Below are 14130 nucleotides of genomic sequence, written 5' to 3' on the forward strand. Positions count from 1 at the left end.
AAATCACCATGTAATTTCAACCAATGTCTCACAGAACACACTCAAACAGAGGGAATGAATGAGTGAGTGAGAGAGAGAGAGATTTAACAAAGAGGGTGGAAAAGAATGAAAAGGAAGAAACTCACTATATCCCCATCATATTACAAACTCCTAATATCACAACAGAAACACAAAAAAAAAAACAGTTGAAATGTGATGCAGTGCGATGTCACAGTGGCTACTTCTCCAGTAGGAGTGGGAGAGAGAGTCAGAATCTAAACAATCACGTGAGCCTGGGCAGACCTGTCATGGCATCAGTTGCGGAAAGAGAATCACGTGTGTTCAGCGTTCCAACTCCCACTTCACCACACACACAAAGATGGCTAACGACCTGTGAGCAACATCCGAACTGCTGACATGGTGTGTGTGTGTGTGTGTGACATAATTACCTCTGACTGGGATGAATATGGTATGTGTGTGTTTGTTCAAGAGCCTGTTTGTTTGTGATGTTTATCTCTGACAGAGTGAGGATCTTCATGGTGTGTTGTGTGTGTCCCTTTAGCTAGGTAAACATGTGATGTGTGTGTGTGTGTGGCCTGCCTCCAGCTGGGTAAATCTCTTCTTGATGTGTTGGTAGCAACCCTCAGCGAAGTCCTATGATGTCTTCATCATGGGGCTGGGGGCGTTGGAGAAGTACTTGTGGAAGGGGAAGTGTGTGGCCATGGCTTCGGCCTTCACCCTGCTTAGACCTGACCTTGGAAATGTACTCTTCCCAGTGAGACATCACCTGCAGCAGGGAGAGAGAGGACAGCAGCAGACAGCCCCCCTGGATGTTACAGGTCTGGCTCTTTTTGTATGCCGCACACGTGCATTCTCACTCAAAGACAAACACAGTTGCGTCACATACAAAGTAGGACTGGATGATATATTTAATTAATTTGTTTTAGCTCGATATTCCAAATGCATAAAACAATTATATAAGATATTGAACTTGATTTAAACATCTGAACAAGTTGACAGGCATACCACTGCTGGCTTGCTTCTGAAGCTAAGCAGGGTTGGTCCTGGTCAGTTCCTGGATGGGAGACCAGATGCTGCTGGAAGTGGTGTTGGAGGGCCAGTAGGAGGTAATCTTTCCTCTGGTCTAAAAAAAATGTCCCAATGCCCCATGGCAATGATTGGGGACACTACCCTGTGTAGGGTGCTGTCTTTCAGATGGGACATTAAATGGGTGTCCTGACTGAGGTCATTAAAGATCCGATGGCACTTATTGTAAGAGTAGGGGTGTTAACCCCAGTGTCCTGGCTAAATTCCCATTCTGGCCCTCAAACCATAACAGTCAACAAATAATCCCCAGTTTACAATTGGCTCATTCATCCCCCTCCTCTCCCCTGTAACTATTCTCCAGGTTGTTGCTGCAAATGAGAAGCTGTTCTTAGTCAACATACCTGGTAAAATAATAAATAAAAATGCTGTTCTGACAAATCAACTGTTCTACCTTGTAAACTAGCAAATAGATCCAAGTTGGCTAAACAAAGATATTTGTAAAGTGTTGATATTTTGGTTCAGTATACACACACACATACAGTTGAAATCGGAAGTTTACATAAACTTAGGTTGGAGTCATTAAAACTTGTTTTTCAACCATTCCACAAATGTCTTGTTAACCAACCTTAGTTTTGGCAAGTATAAACACCATGGGACCATGTAGCCGTCATACCGCTCAGGAAGGAGACGCGTACTGTCTCGTAGAGATGAACGTACTTAGGTGCGAAAAGTGCAAATCAATCCCAGAACAACAGCAAAGAACCTTGTGAAGATGCTGGAGGAAACAGGAACAAAACGATCTATTTCCACAGTAAAACGAGTCCTATAGCGACATAACACGAAAGGCCGCTCAACAAAGAAGAAGCCACCTGTGTGGTGTGGGTAAACGGCCATAAAAAAGCCAGACTACGGTTTGCACATGGGGACAAAGATTGCACTTTTTGGAGAAATGTCCTCTGGTCTGATGAAACTGTTCGGCCATAATGACCATTGTTATGTTTGGAGGAAAAAGGGGGGGGTGGCAGCATCATGTTGTGGGGTTGCTTTGCTGCAGGAGGTACTGGTGCACGTCACAAAATGGATGGCGTCATGAGGAAGGGAAATGTTGTGGATATATTGAAGCAACATTTCAAGACATCAGTCAGGAAGTTAAAGCTTTGTCGCAAATGGGTCTTCCAAATGGACAGTGACCCCAACCATACTTCCAAAGTTGTGGCAAAATGGCTTAAGGACAACAAAGTCAAGGTATTGGAGTAGCCATCACAAGCCCTGACCTCAATCCTATAGAAAATTTGTGGGCAGAACTGAAAAAGTGTGTGCGAGCAAGGAGGCCTACAAACCTGACTCAGTTGCACCAGCTTTGTCAGGAGGAATGGGCTAAAATTCACACAACTTATTGTTGGAAGCTTGTGGAAGGCTACCTGCAACGTTTGACCCAAGTTAAACAATTTAAAGGCAGTGCTACCAAATACTAATTGAGTGTATGTAAACTTCTGACCGCCTGGGAATGTGATGAAAGAAATAAAAGCAGAAATAAATCATTCTCTCTACTATTATTCTGACATTTCACATTCTAAATAAAGTGGTGATCCCAACTGACCTAAGACAGGGAGTTTTTACTAGGATTAAATGTCAGGATTGTGAAAAACTGTGTTTAAATGTATTTGGCTAAGGTGTATGTAAACTTCTGACTTCAACTGTATATACACACACACATATAAATATATATAAACACACACACATATATATATATATATATACACACACACACACAGTAACGGTCGTCGGTGGAAGAAGGTGAGGACCAAAGCGTAGCGTGGTACTTGTTCGTGTTATTTATTTAAACTGAACAACATCAAACAAAGAAACAAAAAAGCACAACCGAAACAGCTCCGTCAGGTGCAAAACACATTAAACAGAAAGTATAATCACCCACACCACACAGGTGGGAAAAGGCTACCTAAGTATGATTCTCAATCAACTAACTAACGACACCTGCCTCTGATTGAGAACCATAACAGGCCAAACACAAAAACACCACATAGAAAAAGGAACATAGACAACCCACCCAACTCACGCCCTGAGCATACTAACACAAAGACATAACAAAATAACTAAGGTCAGAAGGTGACACACACACACACACATATACACACACACACACACACAGTGGGGAGAACAAGTATTTGATACACTGCCGATGGGAAATACGGACTCGCTGGGAAATACGGACTTTCAGCTCCCTCCAAAGATTTTTTTTATTGGGTTCAGGTCTGGAGACTGGCTAGGCCACTCCAGGACCTTGAGATGCTTCTTACGGAGCCACTCCTTAGTTGCCCTGGCTGTGTGTTTCGGGTCGTTGTCATGCTGGAAGACCCAGCCACGACCCATCTTCAATGCTCTTACTGAGGGAAGGAGGTTGTTGGCCAAGATCTCGCGATACATGGCCCCATCCATCCTCCCCTCAATACGGTGCAGTCGTCCCCTTTGCAGAAAAGCATCCCCAAAGAATGAGGTTTCCACCTCCATGCTTCACGGGTGGGATAGTGTTCTTGGGGTTGTACTCATCATTCTTCTTCCTCCAAACACGGCGAGTGGAGTTTAGACCAAAAAGCTCGAATTTTGCCTCATCAGACCACATGACCTTCTCCCATTCCTCCTCTGGATCATCCAGATGGTCATTGGCAAACTTCAGACGGGCCTGGACATGCGCTGGCTTGAGCAGGGGGACCTTGCATGTACTGCAGGATTTTAATCCATGACGGAGTGGTGTGTTACTAATGGTTTTCTTTGAGACTGTGGTCCCAGCTCTCTTCAGGTCATTGACCAGGTCCTGCCGTGTAGTTCTGGGCTGATCCCTCACCTTCCTCATGATCATTGATGCCCCACGAGGTGAGATCTTGCATGGAGCCCCAGATCGAGGGTGATTGACCGTCATCTTGAACTTCTTCCATTTTCTAATAATTGCCTTCTCACCAAGCTGCTTGCCTATTGTCCTGTAGCCCATCACAGCCTTGTGCAGGTCTACAATTTTATCCCTGATGTCCTTACAGCTGTCTGGTCTTGGCCCTTGTGGAGCGGTTGGAGTCTGTTTGATTGAGTGTGTGGACAGGTGTCTTTTATACAGGTAATGAGTTCAAACAGGTGCAGTTAATACAGGTAATGAGTGGAGAACAGGAGGGCTGTGAGAGCCGGAATTCTTACTGGTTGGTAGGTGATCAAATACTTATGTCATGCAATAAAATGCAAATGAATTACTTAAAAATCATGCTACTCGACATGCTTTGTAAGTAGGAAAACCTGCAAAATCAGCATTGTATCAAATACTTGTTCTCCCCACTGTATATGCGCACACACACACACACACACACACACACACACACACACACACACAGAGCACATTAAGAACACCTTCCTAATATTGAGTTATACCCCTCCTCCTTTTGCCCTCAGAACAGCCTCAATTCGACAGGACATGGACTCTACAAGGTGTCAAAAGCGTTCCACAGGGATGCTGGCCCATATTGACTCCAATGCTTCCCACAGTTGTGTCAAGTTGCCTGGATGTCCTTTGGGTTGTGGAACATTCTTGATACACAGGGGAAACTGTTGAGCATGAAAAACCCAACAGCGGTGCAATTCTTGACACCTACTACCATACCCCGTTCAAAGGCACTTAAATCTTGTCTTGCTCATTCACCCTGAGAATGGCATACATACAAAATCCATGTCTCAAGGCTTAAAAATCCTTATTTAACCTGTCTCCTCCCCTTCATATACATTGATTGAAATGAATTTAACAAGTGACACAATAAGGGATCATTGCTTTCACCTGGATTCACCTTGTCAGTCTATGTCATGGAAAGAGCAGGTTTCCTTAATGTTTTGTACACTGATGTGTATATAGATGTCCTAGCCAACCTCTTTCAGGTAATACATTCAATGCAGTATTAGTCTTATATTTAGCCTCTGTCTCTTGCGCAATACACACTTGCGCTCCGCTGGCCTCTCTCCTTAAATATCTTTCCTTAGCTCGTGTAGTCCCATGAAAAGAAATACTAGAATAGCATGCTCTACATTTTTGTTGTTTCTTATACTAATAGATCATTCGAAGAGGGATGCAAGCTCTTGTTTGCAGCATGTTAAATGCAGCATGTTAAATACAGCATGTTAAATACAGCATGTTAAATACAGCAGCCAATTGAACTCACAATTGAAAGAGAACTCGATGGCGGTAGGCTATAGCAGTTATTTGTTCATAACCATTCAATATCCGTGAAGAGAAATGACAGCCTTCTGCATCTTATTCTAGCCCTATATTATTCAAGCATGTCATTACAATGATGAACATGAGGACAACTAAACTTATTTCATTTAAAATCAAATTCGCAAGTCTATAATTGTAACTTTGTAGGCCGCATGTCCTGCTCTAGCATCACGTTCTTTCCCAGCTTAATGGTTTGAATGAGGTGTGTAATTCCAGTCCATATAATACAGTATAATACAATAAAGGACAGTAATACAGTCCATACAAAAAGATTAGCCTACTGGATCTAGTTGAATTTATTTACCCAAGAGAGCATAGCTACATCTATGGGCTTTTATGTTTTCTGTCCTGTGTAATGTGCGGTAGCTTATATATGATAGGCTATGTATTGGATAACGGCGCAATCATTTGGGCTCTTTTGGGCTTGGGCTCGGGCTCATTAAAGGTCTTTAATGAGGGCTCATAAAATGTATTTAATGTATAGGTCATCAGGCTCAGGTAGCATCAGGCTTGAATTTTAATGACGATCAAAGCTCTTACCAAATACAGACATATTTATATGTTTTAAACTGAACATTTGTCAAATACAATATTCAACCCTACTCTCCCCTCTACACCCCACTGCCAGCTTCCCTCTTCTGTATCCCCTCTACACCCTACTGCCAGCCTCCCTGCTGTGTCTTCCAGTCTCCTCTTACTGACAGGATGCCGCCTCAGTGAGATATGCACTCCACTCTTCTTGATTTTAGATCTGGGCTATTTTATGAGCTCTCTCAGGTCCTCTTAAGATGACAGTTGCCTTGGGTTGTCTCCTCTTTGTTAAAAAGGCTCTGTTGTCTATTCTGGGCCTTTCTGCTGATGCATGCTGCCACAATCGAGATGCATCCTGTCGGGCTGTATCACCGCCTGGTACGGCAACTGCTCCGCCCACAACCGTAAGGCTCTCCAGAGGGTAGTGAGGTCTGCACAACGCATCACCGGGGGCAAACTACCTGCCCTCCAGGCCACCTACACCACCCGATGTCACAGGAAGGCCAAAAAGATCATCACGGTCATCAACAACCTTGAGCCACTGCCTGTTCACCCCGCTATCATCCAGAAGGCGAGGTCAGTACAGGTGCATCAAAGCTGGGACCGAGAGACTGAAAAACACCTTCTATCTCAAGGCCATCAGACTGTTAAACAGCCATCACTAAAATTGAGTGGCTGCTGCCAACATACTGACTCAAATCTCTAGCCACTAGCTCTCACTAGTCACTTTAGACAATGCCACTTTATATCATGTTTACATACCCTACATTACTCATCTCATATGTATATACTGTACTCTATACCATCTACTGCATCTTGCCTATGCCGCACGGCCATCGCGCATCCATATATTTATATGTACATATTCTTATTCATTCCTTTTTCCTTTACACTTGTGTGTAAAAGGTAGTTGTTGTGAAATTGTTAGATTACTTGTTAGATATTACTGCATGGTCGGAACTAGAAGCACAAGCATTTCACTACACTAGCATTAACATCTGCTAACCATGTGTATGTGACCAATAAGATTTTACTTGATCCAGAACTGTCTGCTGTGGCATTTTTGGGGGTAATTAGGTGACAGAAATAAGTGGAGGATATGGTATAATATGTTGGTATTTGCTGTCGAAGCGGATTTGAAGCGGAAGGAAGATACTGACACTTATTGCACTGGGATGAGATCGGCAGCATCTCACCCCCTTTCATTTTTATTTTAGTGACCGACCAACTTTTGCAGGTCGGGATATCAGAAATGACTAATTCATCTGGAAAATGCCTTACCTTTAGTCTAATGTCACACACATTCACATCCATTATCCCCAAACACACCCCCCTCCTGTACTGACCTGATAGAGGTAGAAGTGTCTGTCGGTCTCACAGGTGTAGGTCCAGACTCTCTTGCAGACTGCCCACCTCTCTGAGCAGCTCCAGCCTCCTGGCCAGTACGTCATTCACACGCCCATACCAGAACACAACATATACCACATCCATCCATAGTTTACCTTGAGAAAGAAAACAGTATCATGTCCATTTCAGTCAGTTGAATTGGACCATAGAAGAGCGGTTATATTCCTGGAACTCATTCCAACAACCAACCATTCTCTCATCGTACCTGGAGGCCTGGTACAGTATCAAACTAGTAACAACCACCCTATACAAAACACTGTTACGCCATATTCCTACGATGATAATAACCTCAACCTTCCCTGAACATTGCCTGCCTGTCCATAGCCAGATAAGATCAGTGTCGTAATCTGAGGGTCATATCAAGTCATTCTGAGGGGAAATGTTAATGTTGTGAGGATAACTGAAGCCTAAACCTGTGACATCACAGCCTAGGGAAAACAGTTTCAAACCCTTCATGCACAAATCAGTATCAGCTGCAAGCAACAAGCCAGTAGGCTTGAAGTGAATAATCAAATCTAAAGTTTAAGAACCCAAACTCAAAGCTGGCTATTAATAGTTTTGGTTGCTGAGACGATGGAAGCTAATAGCCAGAAGGACCAAATTGCAGTCTTCTCTAATACATGTAATAACATTGACAAGGTATAACAGGAATTGGAGCTGCATTGGTCAATATAAAGTTGTCAGTTTCAATGGCTTAAAATATTCACATACAAAAAAAATATTTAATTTCCATATTTTTAAACAAGACATAAGTTACCTACACTTGTTACAATGTTTGATATTGAATAAATACAAAGCTCACAAATTACATTGTCAAACAAAGAGTGTAAAATAAACACAATAGTTTGCTTTTCAAAAAAAAGAGACAAAAATACAGAAAACCGAGCCATCTTTTGTCTAGTCAGGCATCCCAGTGTGCCACCACAACAAACCAGAAAGACGATTTGTGGGTGGCAGTGGCGCCTGGCCATGCTATCATCCATGTCACCCAGACACTGTTGTGCTGTGTGTCAGAGTGAAACTTTAACTCTTAAATAGATCTCTTGCTAAGCCTCACAGCAGATGATTCGTAAACAGAACTACACCTGTTGATGACGATCAAATTAAAAAAGTGGTGAACTTGTTTCCCTCGTCACAAAAGCAGCCCTCTGCTCTCCCGCCCCAGGAGACTGCCAAAGAGACAGAGACAGAACTGACCCATTTAGTCATAAAGTGCTTTCAACTTCCACAAAAGCACTCTATATACCTCTGTCCTTCATATACACAGTATTTCAATATCAAATTAAGGGGGAGGTTTATATAATTTTTTATTTATTTATTAAAAGGCAATCTAATGTATATTAATGTCACTGTAAACTACCCTTGGTTGACCATTGAGAAAATATTATAATTGTTCATCCTATTGCCTATACAGTACAGTGTTAATTAGTTTCTCCAGGTTTCTCCTTCCTCGTCGATGGACCGGAAGGAAAGAAGAAAGGGGTGAATGTTGATTCAGTCAGCGTGCATGTTGTAGACAGCCTCTCGTCCTGGTACTGTAGCTAGCTTTAGCTGATCTGCAGAATGCAGTTGTGCTATTCCAGAGCCGTCACATCCACTCCTCATACTTCAAACTCACGCCATTCTCACTGGCTCTGCTCTACGCAACAAGGGCTTGTGTTCAGTCGGCACGAAACAGGAGAAAACTGGTCTGTTTTTAAACAGAAGATTACCATATCTGAATCCTTCAGTGAGCTAAGGGTAGGTAGGGCCAGAATCAAGGTTTTTACAGCAATATCTGCCGATTTAATCAACACAACTGAATCTACCCATGTACTGTATATTTTGTATCACTAGGCCTATTTGTTGTGGTTTCCATTGACATTCTTTGAGCTAAGATGGTTACCAGTGGCTAAAGAATACGGATCTGCAGACTTATATAGCCTGGGTCTCAAAGCTATAGTTAGTTATTCTGACAGCAAGATCAGAGCTAGTGAAATGGCTGCTGCATGAGCACTGAATAAATATTTAATGAAGTTGGAACTATTTTAGACCAAGGGGTCTATTTTGGTCTTTAACGCAGACTGACAATAATAAATAACACATTTGAGGTGGTTCATAAAGTCATGAAAAAAATAGCACAAGTTAAATTATATAACTCTACATATTTTGAACATATCATTCCAAAATCATGGGCAATAAAATTTTGAGTTAGTCCCCCTTTGCTGCTATAACAGCCTCCACTCCTCTGGAAAGGCTTACCACTAGATGTTGGAACTTTGTTGCGGGGACTTGCATCCACTCAGCACCAACAGCATTAGTGAGATCGGGCAAAGATGTTGGGTGATTATGGCTGGCTTGCAGTCGGCGTTCCAATTCAAAGATTTCCCTTCACTGGAACTAAGGGGCCTAGCCCGAACCATGAAAAACAGCACCAGACCATTATTACTCATCCACCAAACTTTACAGTTGGCACTATGCATTGGGGCAGGTAGTGTTATCCTGGCATCTGCCAAACCCAGATTCGTCCGTCGGACTACCAAATGGTGAAAAATGATTCATCACTCCAGAGAACGTGTTTCCACTGGTGGCGAGCTTCATACCACTCCAGCCGACGCCTGTCATTGCGCATGGCGATCTTAGGCTTGTGTGCAGCTGCTTGGCCATGGAAACCCATTTCATGAAGCTCCCAACGTACAGTTCTTGTGCTGACGTTGCTTCCAGAGCCATTTTGGAACTCGGTAGTGAGTGTTGCAACCAAGGACAATATTTGTGCTACGTGCATCAGCACCCGGCGGTCCCATTCTGTGAGCTTGCTACCACTTCCCGGCTGAGCCGTCGTTGCTCCTAGACATTTTCACTTCACAATATCATCACTTACAGTTGACCGTGGCAGCTCTAGCGAGGCAGAAATTTGACGCACTGGCTTGTTGGAAAGGTGGTATCCTATTACGGTGCCACAATGAAAGTCATTGAGATCTTCAGTAAGGCCATTCTACTGCCAATGTTTGGCTACGGAGTTATACACCTGTCAGCGACGGGAGTGGCTGAAATAGCCGAACCCACTAATTTGAAGGGGTGTCCACATACCTTTGTATATACAGTTCCAGTCAAAGGTTTCGGACATACCTAGTCATTCAAGGGTTTTTCTTTGTTTTACTATTTTCTACAAGACATCAGAACTATGAAATAAAACATGGAATAATGTAGAAACCAAAAAAGTGTAAGAATATATTTTAGATTTTTCAAAGTAGCCACCCTTTGCCTTAATGACAACTTTGCACTCTTGGTATTCTCTCAACCAGCTTCTCCTGGAATGCTTTTCCAACAGCCATGAAGGAGTTCCCACATATGCTGAGCACTTGTTGGCTGCTTTTCCTTCACTCTGCGGTCCAACTCATCCCAAACCATCTCAATTGGGTTGAGATTGGGTGATTGTAGAGGCCAGATCATCTGATAAAGCATACTCCTTCTTTGTCAAATAGCGTTACACAGCCTGGAGGTGTGTTGGGTCAAAACAAATGATAGTTCCACTAAGCGCAAACCAGATGGGATGGTGTATTGCTGAGAATGCTGTGGTAGCCATGCTGGTTAAGTGTGACTTGAATTCTAAATAAATCACAGACAGTGTCACCAGCAATTAAGGCTGTAGGGGTCATTGGGTCTAGTTAAGGCTGTAGAGTTCATTGGGTCTAGTTAAGGCTGTAGGATTCATTGGGTCTAGTTAAGGCTGTAGGGTTCATTGGGTCTAGTTAAGGCTGTAGGGTTCATTGGGTCTAGTTAAGGCTGTCGGGGTCATTGGGTCTAGTTAAGGCTGTCGGGGTCATTGGGTCTAGTTAAGGCTGTCGGTGTCATTGGGTCTAGTTAAGGCTGTCGGTGTCATTGGGTCTAGTTAAGGCTGTCGGTGTCATTGGGTCTAGTTAAGGCTGTCAGTGTCATTGGGTCTAGTTAAGGCTGTAGAGGTCATTGGGTCTAGTTAAGGCTGTAGAGGTCATTGGGTCTAGTTAAGGCTGTAGAGGTCAAAGGGTCTAGTTAAGGCTGTAGAGGTCATTGGGTCTAGTTAAGGCTGTAGAGGTCATTGGGTCTAGTTAAGGCTCTAGGGGTCATTGGGTCTAGTTAAGGCTCTAGGGGTCATTGGGTCTAGTTAAGGCTCTAGGGGTCATTGGGTCTAGTTAAGGCTTTAGGGGTCATTGGGTCTAGTTAAGGCTGTAGAGGTCATAGGGTCTAGTTAAGGCTGTAGAGGTAATTGGGTCTAGTTATGGCTGTCTGGGTCATTGGGTCTAGTTAAGGCTGTCTGGGTCATTGGGTCTAGTTAAGGCTGTAGGGGTCATTGGGTCTAGTTAAGGCTGTAGGGGTCATTGGGTCTAGTTAAGGCTGTAGGGGTCATTGGGTCTAGTTAAGTTTGTAGTAGTCATTGGGTCTAGTTAAGGCTGTAGGGGTCATTGGGTCTAGTTAAGGCTGTAGGGGTCATTGGGTCTATTTAAGGCTGTAGGGGTCATTGGGTCTAGTTAAGGCTGTAGGGGTCATTGGGTCTAGTTAAGGCTGTAGGGGTCATTGGGTCTAGTTAAGTTTGTAGTAGTCATTGGGTCTAGTTAAGGCTGAGGGGTCATTGGGTCTAGTTAAGGCTGAGGGGTCATTGGGTCTAGTTAAAGCTATGGGAGTCATTGGGTCTAGTTAAGGCTGAGGGGTCATTGGGTCTAGTTAAGTTTGTAGTAGTCATTGGGTCTAGTTAAGGCTGAGGGGTCATTGGGTCTAGTTAAGGCTGAGGGGTCATTGGGTCTAGTTAAGGCTGAGGGGTCATTGGGTCTAGTTAAGGCTGAGGGGTCATTGGGTCTAGTTAAGTTTGTAGTAGTCATTGGGTCTAGTTAAGGCTGAGGGGTCATTGGGTCTAGTTAAGGCTGAGGGGTCATTGGGTCTAGTTAAGGCTGAGGGGTCATTGGGTCTAGTTAAGGCTGAGGGGTCATTGGGTCTAGTTAAGGCTATGGGAGTCATTGGGTCTAGTTAAGGCTGTAGGGGTCATTGGGTCTAGTTAAGGCTGTAGGGGTCATTGGGTCTTGTCTAGAAAAAACACCACTACACAAGTTGGAAAGACTCAAACTATTTTTATTTCCATTTTCATCAGTGCTTTTCCAGGGCAGAAGTTGCTCACAGACTAGTGTAGGCTAAAACTTGGAATGGAGTTTACTTGATGGTATATTCATTTAGCCACGTCACACCTCAGGTAAGTCTCAAAAGCCAGTCCACTTTATACACTACAGACCCAAACACAGAATAACACATATAAACAGCTCAAGACGATAGGAGAAGCCTGGGACTGGGAGGCTGCCTTGGCTGCTAACGATTGTCCCGACACATGCCAGTGAGCGGTTTGTGTGTGTGTGTGTAGAGTTGTTTTACGACTGTGCTGATAGCCATGCTGCCATATTTACTCCCCAGCAGTCACCCAATAAATAACAGACAGATCCCTCTGCCAGCTACGAGTCACCAGGCCAGGAATGAGCTTCATCAAAGCAAGGTAGCTGTGTGTGTGTGTTAGTGAATGTGTGTGTTTCTGTGGATGAGAGGCTGAGTGTTTGCGAGGCAGTTGTGTGTGTGTGTGTGTGTGTGTGTGTGTGTGTGTGTATGTTTTCGAGGCAGCTGTGTGTGCGCTCCATCGTCACCTTTTAATTTAGTGGAGGTTCTTTCAGGGCAGTAATTCACTAAGAGGGCCTGACTGAGATCTGCAGGAGTGAGGAGGAATGGAACGCTAAATAACTCCACATTACTAGTGTCTGAGGGAAGGTCCTAGCCAGTCCCCTGCGTCAGAAAGAGTAGTTACAAATCCTCAGCTCTTCAAGAAGCCAGGGCCAATAATACACCTGTCATAGGTAGCCAACAACCCACTCTGGGCTATGAGTGATTGAAAAGCACAGTATAACTAACAAGCCAATGGATAGGAGACTTCAGCTGTGGCTCAAACTTTTAATGCTGTCTGTCTATTGTCTTGGTTTACTCAAGTGGCTAGATATAAGTGGTCAAAAAACATTTAAATGTTTTTTTTTACCAGACAAGATGTTTGATCTTGACCACATCTTAAATTATGAAAATCAATATTGTCAATGGTTCTATGGCCAGTATGAGTTCAGTTTATTGTATTAGTATAAAAATGTAAGTAGCAGACAAGAGGTAAACATAAGACAGTAAATGTTCTTACCATAGTGGGTTCAGGCTGCATCCCAGCATGGATGGCTTCAATCTGAGTTGGTGTAAACTGGATGGTATTTCTGTTCAAAAACACACACAGTTATCACTCATGGTTAGAGAATTTTAAGGAGCATGTTGAAAGCTTGAGAAGCAAAACAAGAGCTGTTTTCAACAATATTTCGATACTTTGACCCCAAGTATCAATTTGCATATATATAGGATTTTTAAGCCTTGAGACAATTGAGACATGGATTGTGTGTGTGTGCCATTCAGAGGGTGAATGGGCAAAACAAAAGATTGAAGTGCCTTTGAACGGGGTATGGTAGTAGGTGCCAGGTGCACTGGTTTGAATGTGTCAAGAATGCTGCGGGGGGTTTTCCGTTCTCAACAGTTTCCCGTGTGTATCAAGAATGGTCCACCAACCAAGGGACATGCAGCCAACATGACAACTGTGGGAAGCATTGGAGTCAGCCTTGTGGAACTTGTAGAGTCCACGCCCTGATGAATTGAGGCTGTTCTGAAAGCAAAAAAAAAGAGTGTTCCTAATGTTTTGTACACTCAATGTATATGTTTTGTACACTCAACGCAATTCCAATGTACATTCAATAAATTGTGCAGACCTAGCTTGTTTGCACATGAAATCGACGGCAAGGGTTTGAAATTACACTCAACATGTAAAACACACATTCTTTCAAGCTCTTTAAAGGGGTTAAAACACTTGAGAAACAAAAAATAAA

The 14130-nt window shown here is 43.3% G+C and overlaps 1 long non-coding RNA gene across 1 annotated transcript; it reads right to left on the bottom strand.

The window, feature by feature from the left end:
• Positions 1-579: 579 nt before the first annotated feature.
• LOC110505707 (uncharacterized) lies at positions 580-13910 on the bottom strand. Its single transcript, XR_016492019.1, has 4 exons — positions 13817-13910; positions 13404-13473; positions 7171-7326; positions 580-766 (listed from the first exon to the last, which is right to left on the bottom strand). It is a non-coding gene; the product is annotated as an uncharacterized LOC110505707 (long non-coding RNA).
• Between the last annotated feature and the right edge of the window lie 220 nt (positions 13911-14130).

Source organism: Oncorhynchus mykiss, chromosome 25, assembly GCF_057628025.1.
Source record: "Oncorhynchus mykiss isolate SJ-2025 chromosome 25, ASM5762802v1, whole genome shotgun sequence".
Classification (NCBI taxonomy): domain Eukaryota; kingdom Metazoa; phylum Chordata; class Actinopteri; order Salmoniformes; family Salmonidae; genus Oncorhynchus; species Oncorhynchus mykiss.